Below are 11724 nucleotides of genomic sequence, written 5' to 3' on the forward strand. Positions count from 1 at the left end.
AATGGACTATTACAAAGGTCCCTCGTCAATGTCTGGCTACGGTCTTGGCAGTTGGTTTGCTAAGCTGTTTCGCTCGTCACTAACACTGGCTAGAGAATATCTTGTACCGGCTGCGACAGATTTTGCATCCTCTACACTATACGATTGGGGCTCTGGCAAGGATTTTAAAAAAATTGCTACGGAAAATCTTAGGTCCAGTGCGCGAACCCTTGGCAAGAGATTAAAACAAAATGGTAAAGGCTTAAAAAGGTCAAGAAACTATGCATCACTCATCAGTCTCCACTCAGGTCGGAAACGAAAAATATCATCCCTCTTGTCAAAGAAAAGAAGGAAAAAGCCGACACGTAGTGTAAACAGAAGAAGAAGCCCCAGGAAGAAAATTGTTAGATTGAAACTAGATTTCTTCTCCTAAGATGTCCTACCTGCCACATAAGGATTCTCAACCTTTAATCACCGCCTCATTGAATCTATTCAATTCAGAAAATTTTCATGTGAGGGTAAATCATGGATACTATGAACAATTTTATCCACAACAACCCCTCTCCGGTAATATCCACTTTAAAATTTTTTCCAATGAAGACTACTTTATGGACATGTCTTCGAAATTTTTGGATTTACAAATGAAAGTCCGGAAATCCGATAATACAATGCCAATTCGGGCCGATGGAATATCCTATGAAAATTGTATATTACATATTTTATTTCGTCAAATTAGTGTCTACATCAATGGCACGCTGGTGAGCATAAGCAACAATCTCTCAAATTATACAAGCTATATGCAATTCATGCTGATGACACCCAAGTCATACAAGGAATTGAGAGGCATCTCCAATGGATATAAACATATTACTAACACCGATAATACAGATATACTTATAAATGCTGCAACTGGCGAATAACTTCTAGTTGTAAAAATTTGTAAAGAGATTTTTAATATGCCCCAATGGTTGCCGCCCAATGTTAAAGTGGATATAAAACTAACACTTGCACCGTCTAATTTAATATTGAGAAAGGAACTTGCCGCCAATCCTGATATAAGTCTCTCCCTCACCTTGGCAATACTTCATGTACGCAAACAACAGGTCATGAGTTCTGTTAATTTGGCAGTGAAAAAACTGAGAGCCAATGGAAATAATATTAAACTACTTTTTCCTCATACAATCACCAATCAACATCATATTGCAATGGGCTCACGCACCTTCACCGTTTCATCCTCTATCAATGGCAAAATTCCGTCAAAACTCGCTTTGGCATTTGTAAAAAGCGCCAGTGCAATAGGATCGTGGACTGAATGCCCACATAAATTCGAGATGTTTGGACTTTCATCTTTTGTGTACAAAGTAAACGGTATCCCACTCTACAATCTATGTTTTGATAAATCCTATAGAACATTGTATGAGTTGACCATGCAAACCCTAGATCATGATTCGCAACTAATTGAAAATGGTATAACCGAAGATATGTTTGCTAAAACACATGGTATCATGGTTCTAGATTTGTCTGGCAAGAAGGATATGAGTACAGTACGCACGGGGACCGTGCGTTTAGAGTATACATTTGCTGATCCAATGGCTGAGAGTATTGCCCTTATCTCATTAAATCAATATGAAACCTATTGGGAAATTACAACTAAAAGTTGTGTTCCGTGTAAATTAATACTCATATCAGTGGTCAAGATACCAGTGCGATTAATAAGAATATCTACATGTCCCAATACACTTACTTCTGTGTATCATTGAACTTTCACGGACCTTATCAAAGTGCTAGCAATGCTGTAGTTATTTTTATTATCACCCCGTTAACTGGGTTGACGGGTCATTGGTTCTGCATCTTTCAAACAATGAAGACGATTGAATTTTTCTATCCTCTTGGTCTACCCTATACATTTTACACACCCCACATCAGCAACTATATTGAGAGCAGTGGGAAAACTATTATTCAAAATCGAAAAAAACAATTATGGTAAAAACAATTATCTTTTCATTTCTATTTTGTCACCATTAAAAGCGTTAACCCCTTCCCCAACAAATATCCTGGATTCACAATTGACCCCCCCCCCTAAATTTTGGAGAATTAAGCCACCCTAGGTTGACCCTTTCATTGAGTTAGTTTTGCGATTTATTCAATAATCTCTTTTAATTTTGTAGACAATTCGTTCCCCTTTTTCAAACATCATTGAAATACGCAAAGCATTGAATCCTCACAAGCTTAATTAACTGTAATCTCTCTTTCCACTGGAATGTTGTTTATGTAAATCTCCCCTCATGTTGGAGATTCACACGCGGCTTTGTCTATACCGCAAAAGAGAGCCAGCTCATTTTGATAATATTAAACACATCAAGGAGAAAAGACAATTTTGAGCAGTAACTTCAATTGAAAGAATTAAATGGTGATGAATGGTGGGAGGGGGGAGGAGGGTGGATGAGGTGTTCGTAATGGAAAAAAGTGTATATTTTCAAGCAATGTATAAAGAATCTTTTTTTTGGGGGGGGGGGGGGGTATACCCTGAATTTGTTTATGTTTGGTGGGGGACCATGTAAAATGATTTATTTGGAAATAAACTAAGAAAATGTACTAGAACAGAACTTACATGGTAAATTGTGGCTGTCAAGGTTTCAAACTCATCAAAAATTTCAACTGTTCTATCCATTGTCAGGTTACTTTACTTTCTGATAATTTAATCACAATGCATGTCCGTTATATACGAAATCTCAAGGGTGAATTGTTATGTAACGGGGAAAACCATATGTAAGCAAGCCTCTGATCGGTTTAGAAAGGAGATGTAACCGACTAACTGATTGGCTGAGAAGGAAACAAGTGGTCTAACTATATCCTATCCCAGGACACCTTGAAATTTGCCTCGAGCATGTACTTGGCCAAAACAACAACAACAAATAACTTGACCTGGGAAATTTAGGTTATTGACTCCGATCCCTCCGGTAGACTCAATAATCCAGAAAACATCCATCAAAGTGACAAAAATCCTGTTTTTTCATTCTCACTGACAAAAACCATAAAACAGACATAAATTGATGTTAACATCCATGAAAAACATCAAATAAATTGACCAACACACATAACCGTCCAAGAAACATCCATAAAAGTGAGAAAATTCCTGTTTTTTCAAGTAAGAAAATTCCTGTTTTTTCAAGTGAGAAAAATCCTGTTTTTTTATTCTCAGTGAGAAAACCATAAACCCCGTGGTTCGTCTCAGACTGGCACCCCCCTTTCTACTGACAAGCTTTAGCCCATGGTAGTTGAAAATTTGAAAACATTTTTTTTTTTTTAACTATCAAGTGAGGAAGGATTGTAATTTGAAGCATATTCAGGAATGGTAACTATTATTTCGATTATTCTTAATGGTGAAAGTTTGTTGCAAAGAGAGATTTATGGGGATATCGGTAAATAGCCCGAAATCTCTCAAAAATGGTGTCGGGTCAAAATGAGAGCTACACCATTAAAATCACTATAGCCGAAAATCTGAATTAGGAGCTTTAAAATCCTCCATCTTGAAAAACAAGTAAAATCAGGTTTGCACATGGGAAGAAGGGATGTCTCCTTTTTTATTTTCATTCGTCACCGGTAGCGGGGCAGTAAAGCATCACAGAGAGATGTTTAAGGGACATTTATCTATTTTTTGTAAGCAACAAAATATAACATTAAAATAAAATGCAATTTAACTTCAAGAAAAAGGGGCAGATTTATCAAGTTTATAGTAATTATCTAATGTTCTTGCAGGAAAAGTCTGGCTTCATCAATGCTGGACTACCTTCAACGCTAATTTTGCTAGAACCTTGAAAATTTTGCAGTAATAAAAGAACTACAGCTGTAGTCTTCAAAGTTTTCTCATCAGTTTCGAAACTCCAGTTGAAAACACCACAGCCGTATCCGTTTGTGTATCAAGACCCCTCCCCCCTTCAAAAAATTCTACAGCTACAGTTGTCAAATGTACATCATCAACTTCAATAGAACAAGCAGGAGAAACAGAAAGCCAGGAAGAAAAACAGCTACAAGTGGAAGCCAAAGGCGAAACGATAATGACCAAAATGGTTCAGAATTGTTAGAGAGATGGTAAACTGACGAATATAGTTCAAGAGAAACTAACAACAAAATCACAGGGATAGCCATTTTGCTGAATAGGCCTATACTTGTGGATGCTTAACGTTGAGCCCAAGTTGAAACTGAAAAGAAAATACTAGAAATATTAGATAAAGCAGAAGAGGAACAAAATTCAATATAATTTAATTAGTTTTAGTCTTGCCTCCTTTTTTCTGTTTAATTTTTAATTTGGTATATTTTATCTATTGGTTTTATTATTTTTATAATAAATATAGTTTAATACTTTGGGGAATTTTTGAAATTTTGGGGAATGTTAAAGGTTATTTGGAGCTAAATCAAAACACACTATGTTCATCCAAGTTATCGAAAGTGCGCAATTTGCCCATGTCTTATATACAAGGTGTATCATTTCGAGAAGGGAAATCTTTGATCGTGGCTGTGTCCAATAAAGCTAAAGGTGTAAAGGTGAAACTTCAGGGAATATTTGGCGAGATACTGAACTAAATCCAAAGACGCTGTGTGTATCCAGGCTACCAAAAGGAGGAATTTGCAATATCTTGGAAAGTTTCAGGGCTATTGTTACTACTACTACTATTGCGACTGCAAATGCAACTCGTTGCGACCACAACTGCGAACACTTCTAAGCGCGACAACTTGCGAAGGTACTGCAACTGTGAAAATTTCTACTTATGACTACTTTCAGGGAAGGTAGATTGGGATGTTAAACAAAATCAAAGCACACTATGCGCATGCTTATTGTCAAAAGGGCACTAAAACAATATATCAGAGAAACGGTTAAGGCCATTACGTTGAAACTTTCATGGCATTATGAAAAGCGCTTGGAGGGTAAAGGGCCCCTATTCCTTTTTAAATCCCATAAATACTGATAAAATTAGGAAACGGTCAGTTTGCTCAAAATAGTCAAAAGGTCTAACAACTATGCCTCTGGGGATGTCATGCCCCCCCCCCCCTACTACCAGCCCTAGCATCATTACTTCAAGGAAGTTCAACCAGGATTGGTATATCAAGCAAAGTGAAAAAGACACCTCATTCAAATGGAATAAAAAACATTTACAAAGAAGCTCTTAAAGCTAATCTTGCCTTTTTGGCAGCCAGCCTAGAGGGTCTATTCGTAATAGGTTGAGTGGAATTGTTTACTGTTTTTTTTTTAATATGATCAGTTAAATTATTTTTAATTAAATTTGTACATAAGGCATTAAGTGAATATTCCCCTAATGCGAACAAACATACAATATATATTAATGTAAATAAATGAATAAATCTTAAAACGATTGAAAATTAAATTGAATATACAAATCAAGTTTAAATCAAATAAAAATAACTACAAACATGAGTTTAGGTATCGTATCGCTGCAGAAGCCTAAAACCTACAGCGTCATTGGCGCTTTACTGAAAACAATTCTTTCATTAATTAAGGTTTTAGGGAATAAAAGTCAGCATACGTATATTAAATTGACAATGCACATTTTTTTGCAGTAAACTCATTGGATTTTTTTTTCAGTAAAGTACAAATTATATTCTGGCATTTAGAAAGCATATGGGTTTTGAACCCTACTCATATTAATTTATGCTCGTTTTGAGTTTGACTAATATTTATTTTAATATTTGTTCGTTTTGGGTTTCATTTATTTATTGATACTGATTTGGGGTAGTTGTATGCTTGGTAGATTATATGATAGTCCGGACGCCAGGTGTTGAAAGTGTGAATCCAACCACGACGGAATGGGGCTGCTACGAGAAGTAGACTACCCTCTACCCCCTAAATTGACCATGCAGATTCAAAAATACCAATGGCACTTGCTTGCGAGTGGTGGAACACTCCGAAACTTGACATTTTATTATATTTTGGTGTTTCATGCAGGAAAATGCATGTTCCACAAAGTTTGAGGTGCAGTTTTCCACTCAAATAGAAATGCCTAGAAGCCATAGAATGTTATCATAACAAACCAACACGATTAGTTAGAAAAATGGCAAAACTATATGAGTCTTGAACAGTCTTGGAAAGTATAAACAAAATCAAATTGAATATTAGATATATAATGATATTAATTGTTGAAAGATCCATCAGTTCAAGATTTTTTTTTCACTGTAATTTTATTTTCATTTTCAATGCTGTAAGAACTGGAAAATAATAAATTTATAGTATACAAGTAATTCGTTTTCAGTGAAGCACCAATGAGGCAGAAGGCTTTAGGTTTTTACATTTAAAGAAGGGGGCAGTATCCAAATTTTGTTTGTAGTGAAACTATATTTTTCTTGACTAATCTTGAAAAGAACTAATAAATTAAACTGAATATCTGATGCATAATGATATTAATTGCTAGAAGCTCATCAGTTCAAAATTTTAATGTAATTTTAATATTTATTTTCAATATTAAGTACAAAAGAAAACATTTGTAATTTATTCGTTTTTAGTAAGGCACCGGTGACGCAGTAGGTTTTAGGCTTCTGCAGTGAAACGATACCCAAACTCTTGTTTGTAGTTACTTTTATTTGATTCAAACTTGATTTGCATATTCAATTTAAGTTTCACTTGTTTTAAGATCTATTTATTCATTTACATTAATATATACTGGATGTTTGTTCTCATTGATTATTATTAAATTTATGTTCATTTTAAGTTTCATTTAAACTTTAATAGCAAAATATTTTATTTCGTTTTAATCTTGATTTTCATATTCAATTTAAGTATTACTCGCTTAAATATATGTTTATTCATTCATATTATTACTTGTTGTTCGTTTTTTGCTATGATTTTTTATTTACTTTATGTTCGTTTTGGGGTTCATTTATTCTTTAATAGTAATTTATGGTTGTTTTTTGTTTTAATTTTAACAGGTATTTGTATCTACTGAGCTTAAGTTTAAAAATGACATTAATTTTCTTTTAAAAAATTATTTTTCAGAATTTTTTTTTTAATGAAAGTGTTTGGGGAAATGATCGGCGTGGGCGGGGGGCGGGGGCTAGTTACACTCCAATCCCTTTGGACTATTAAAAAGGGTACTAGCCCTTTAATTTCCAATCAAATGAGCCTGTTTTGAAGTTTCTAAGACAACGCCTTCTATAAAAAACCTTATATGCCCCCAGGGCATAACTTAAAACCCTTGCCCTGAGGGTTGTGGGAGAGTATCCTCAAAAATATATTTTTTATCTGGAAATCAACTACGCTGAACAAAATGGCTATCTCAAATTTTTGATTGGATGTGTTTGTGGGAATGATGGGCGTGGGGGAGACCAGTTGCCCTCAAATCATTTTCGAATATTAAAAGGGGCTCTAGCCCTTTAATTTCCAATCGAATGAGCCTGTTTTGAAGTTTCTACGACAACACCTTCTATAAAAACCTTATATGCCCCCAGGGCATAACTTAAAACCCTTGCCCTGAGGGCTGGGGGGGAGTGTCCTCCTCAAAAATATATTTTCTATCCGGAAATCAACTACGCTGAACAAAATGACTATCTGAAAATTTTTATTGGATGTGTTTAGGGAAATGATGGGCGTGGGGGGGAGGGGGGCTAATTACACTACAATCACTTTCGACTATTAAAAAGGGCACTAGCTCTTAAATTTCCAATAGAATGAGCCTTTTTTGAAGTTTCTAAGACAACGCCTTCTATAAAAACCTTATATGCCCCCAGGGCATAACTTAAAACCCCTTGCCCTGAGGGTTGTTGGGGAGTATCCTCCTCAAAAATATATTTTCTATCTGGAAATTAACCTTTGAATTTCCAATCGAATGAGCCTTTTGGAAGTTTCTACGAGAACACCTTCTATAAAAACCTTATATGCCCCCAAGGCATATCTTAAAACCCTTATCCTGAAGGTTCTTGGTGAGTGTCCTCCTCAAAAACATATTTTCTATCTTGAAATCAACTACGCCGAACAAAATGGCTATCTCAAAATTTTGATTGAATGTGTTTGGGGAAATGATGGGCGTGGGGGGGGGGCTAGTTGCAATCCAATCACTTTCGAATATTAAAAAGGGCACTAGCCCTTTAATTTCCAATCGAATGAGCCTGTTTTGAAGTTTCTAAGACAACGCCTTCTATAAAAACCTTATATGTCCCCAGGGCATAACTTGAAACCCTTGCCCTGAGGGTTGTGGGGGAGTGTCCTCCTCAAAAATATATTTTCTATCTGGAAATCAACTACACTGAACCAAATGGCTATCTCAAAATTTTGATTGGATGCATTTGGGGGAATACTGGGCATGGGGGGGACTAGTTGCCCTCCACTCACTTTCGACTATTAAAAAGGGTACGAGCTTTTTTAATTTCAAATCGATTGAGCCTTTTTTGAAGTTTCTACGAAAACGCCTTCTCTAAAAACCTTATATACCCCAAGGGTATAACTTAAACCCTTGCCCTGAGGGTTGTGGGGGAATGTCCTCCTCAAAAATATATTTTCTATTTGGAAATCAACTCCTCTGAACAAAATGGCTATCTCAAAATTTTGATTGGATGTGTTTGGGAAAATGATGGGCGTGGGGTGGGGGGGGGCTAGTTGCACTCCAATCACTTTTGACTATTAAAAAGGGCACTAACCCTTTAATTTCCAATCGAATGAGCCTGTTTTAAAGTTTCTACGACAACGCCTTCTATAAAAACCATATATGCCCTCAGGGCATATCTTAAAACCCTTACCCTGAGGGTTTTGGGGGAATATCCTCCTCAAAAGCTTTTTTTCTATCTTGAAATCAACTGCGCTGAACGAAATGGCTATATTAAAATTTTTATTGGATGTATTTGGAGGACTAATGGGCGTGGGGGGGCTAGTTGCCCTCCAATCACTTTCGACTATTACAGAGGGCACTAGCTTTTTGAATTTCCAATCGAATGAGACTTTTTTGAAGTTTCTACGACAACACCTTCTATAAAAACTTTATATGCCCCCAGGGTATAACTTAAAACCCTTGCCCTGAGGGTTTTTGGGGAGTGTCCTCCTCAAAAATATTTTTTATATCTGGAAATCAACTACTACATTTACATTTCCAATCGATTGAGCCTGTTTTAAATTTTCTACGACAACGCCTTCTATATGCCCCCAGGGCATAACTTAAAACCCTTGCCCCGAGGGTTGTGGGGGAGTGTCCTCCTCAAAAACTTTTTTTCTATCTGAAAATCAATTACGCTGAACAAAATGGCTATCTCAAAATTTTGATTGGATGTGTTTGCGGGAATGATGGGCGTGGGGGGAGGACTAGTTGCCCTCCAATCATTTTCGACTATTAAAAAGGGCACTAGACTCTCGATTTTCAATCGAATGAGCCCCCTCTGAAGTTTCTATGACAACCCCTTCTATATGAAGTGCCTCTGGGAAAAAAAATAATAATAATAATAAATAATAAAACATTGGAGCCGTATGGCTTTTACTATAGGCAACGCTACAGTGTTGCCTCTGATACCACACAATTACATAAAAGTGATTAGAGATCTATATGAGAATAGGACTGCTGCGCTTAAGGTAGGAAATGAGGTTAGAAGCTGGTTTTGTATTAAATCAGGAGCTAAGCAGGGTTGTGTTCTATCCCCCTTTATATGGATTATTTTGATGAACTTTGTCTTAAGGAGCACAGGAAAGGCAATGGGAGACTGCAAAATCAAATGGGCAGGATGAAGTCTCCTTGACTTAGATTTTGCTGATGATTTAAGCATCCTAGATGAAAGTTTGAGCAAAATCAATGATGTTTTAGAGGTTTTGAGAGTTCAGGGTGCTAAGAATAGGTTTGAAAATTAATGTTAAGAAGACAAAGTCACTAAGGCTAGGAATAAGTGAAGATGAAAAGGTGAAGTTGGGTAATGAAAAGATTGATCAGGTGGACAGCTTCACATACCTTATGTAAGGTTGCCCTTACTAACAGGGCTAATAAATTTGGTAGCGTGATACAAACTGAGGCTTGGGTAAGAAATCGGTACTCAGAATTCAGTGACAACTGATTTTTATTACAAAAGAAGATAAAAAGAAAAACATTCTAATTCTGATTACGTTGAATACTTCTAAACCTCTTCTAGGTCTAAGGTCTAATGATCTACTTGTTAAATCCACCAATGTTTACCGAAAAGAAAAAGATTAAGTTAATTCTAGGCTATCTAATGTTTCTACTTAATAAGTTAAACTTGAATAGCTAGTCAAGGCTTGAGTTCTGGGTTATTAAAATCTTTTAGTTCAAATTATTGTTGAGCTAAGCTAAGAATAACCGTACTTGATTTTAATTCAATTTTCATTAACCCAAACCAAGAGATTCTCTTATTATTTCTTGAAAGGGCTGTGTATTCCTTGGACCTTTATTAAGCTTTAACTTTAGCAGGGAAAACTTAATTGAAAATATCTGGACATAAAGGTTTGGAAATTCTTAAGCTGACAATATTGTTCCCTTTTCCCCTAGCCTACCTGTATATACATTAAGGTCACCTTTGTATAAACATGTAGTACGGGTTTAACGAAATGAAAGAATGATTAAAAAGGCAACGATGTTCCTCTTCGTATAAACGTCTGAAGATTGCACAAAGGGCGGGGGGGGGGGGGGTAAGTAATGTTATTGTCCGGTAATTCGAATTTCCGGATATAAGGTCTTTATAAAGTTAAGCTAAGCCTCAAGGGACTCTAGGATGAAAAGGGGGAGCACAAATGGCTCTCCTAGCCTTCTCGTCTTGGTTAAGGTTCCTTCCCTCTTTGAACCCTTATTTATTCAAATGCTTAAATTTCTGGGATGAAATTTAATTTAGCTTATTTAACCTTAAAATGCTGTTTTGTGCAAATAGCTCAAGCAATGTCTAAGTGGAAATGCTACTTAAACCCAAAATCCCCAACTTTAAAGTAGATGTAGATTTCAGCGCTGGTTGTTATTATTTTTTGCCATATACGTATTAAAGTTATCTCTAAATGACAGAAATCTTGAGAGGTTTTCTTCTTATTTTAATTTTATCTTCAAACTTTTGTCTCAAGGGGAATTCAGACAGACAGTGGTAGTTTATCGTAATTACAAAGTAAAACAGTTACTTCTTGTTTGATCCGAAAAATACTACCCAGTTTTCGTCCCCGAATCCCTATTTTAAGTTTTTGTCGTATTTTGTTATTCTTTTCTCTCATTGGCCAGAGACCAGTTTTGATATAATCTTAATAATAGTTCTTTGCTCAAAAAGTTAGTTTCCGCTTTCTTTATTTAAAACCCTGTTTTGTCATGTGATACAAATCGCGTAATATTTCTTGCCGTTGACCCCTTGAGTTTGAAACGGAGGTCCGGTATTTGCATTTTATGGCCCTAAATGGATCAAGGGTATTCTTATTCAAATGTTATGTTGTTTGTTTTCCTTACACAAAGAAAATTAATGCTTCGTTACCTTTATAATTACTCAAAAGTCATACTTTGTTATTTTTACAATTTAGTCTTATGTCTATTAGTCTATTTTTACAATTTAGGTTATGATGGCTTTCCCACATTCTCACAACCTCCCACACTTAAAATTCTTAGTACAGTTATTTTTTTCTTAATGAAACCATAACTTTGCTAAGAATCAATTTAGTTCAATTTCTTGTTGTTCTAGATTTAAGTGAAATCCTTGAGACTTTTGTTTCCTATAGTCTAACCATAGTTTTCTCAATCTTTTAAATATTATTCCTATAGAGACTAGTCCTAACAGAGATAG

Source organism: Artemia sp. Qi Xiang Cuo, chromosome 8 (assembly GCF_049724085.1).
Source record: "Artemia sp. Qi Xiang Cuo chromosome 8, ASM4972408v1, whole genome shotgun sequence".
In the NCBI taxonomy this organism is placed as follows: domain Eukaryota; kingdom Metazoa; phylum Arthropoda; class Branchiopoda; order Anostraca; family Artemiidae; genus Artemia; species Artemia sp. Qi Xiang Cuo.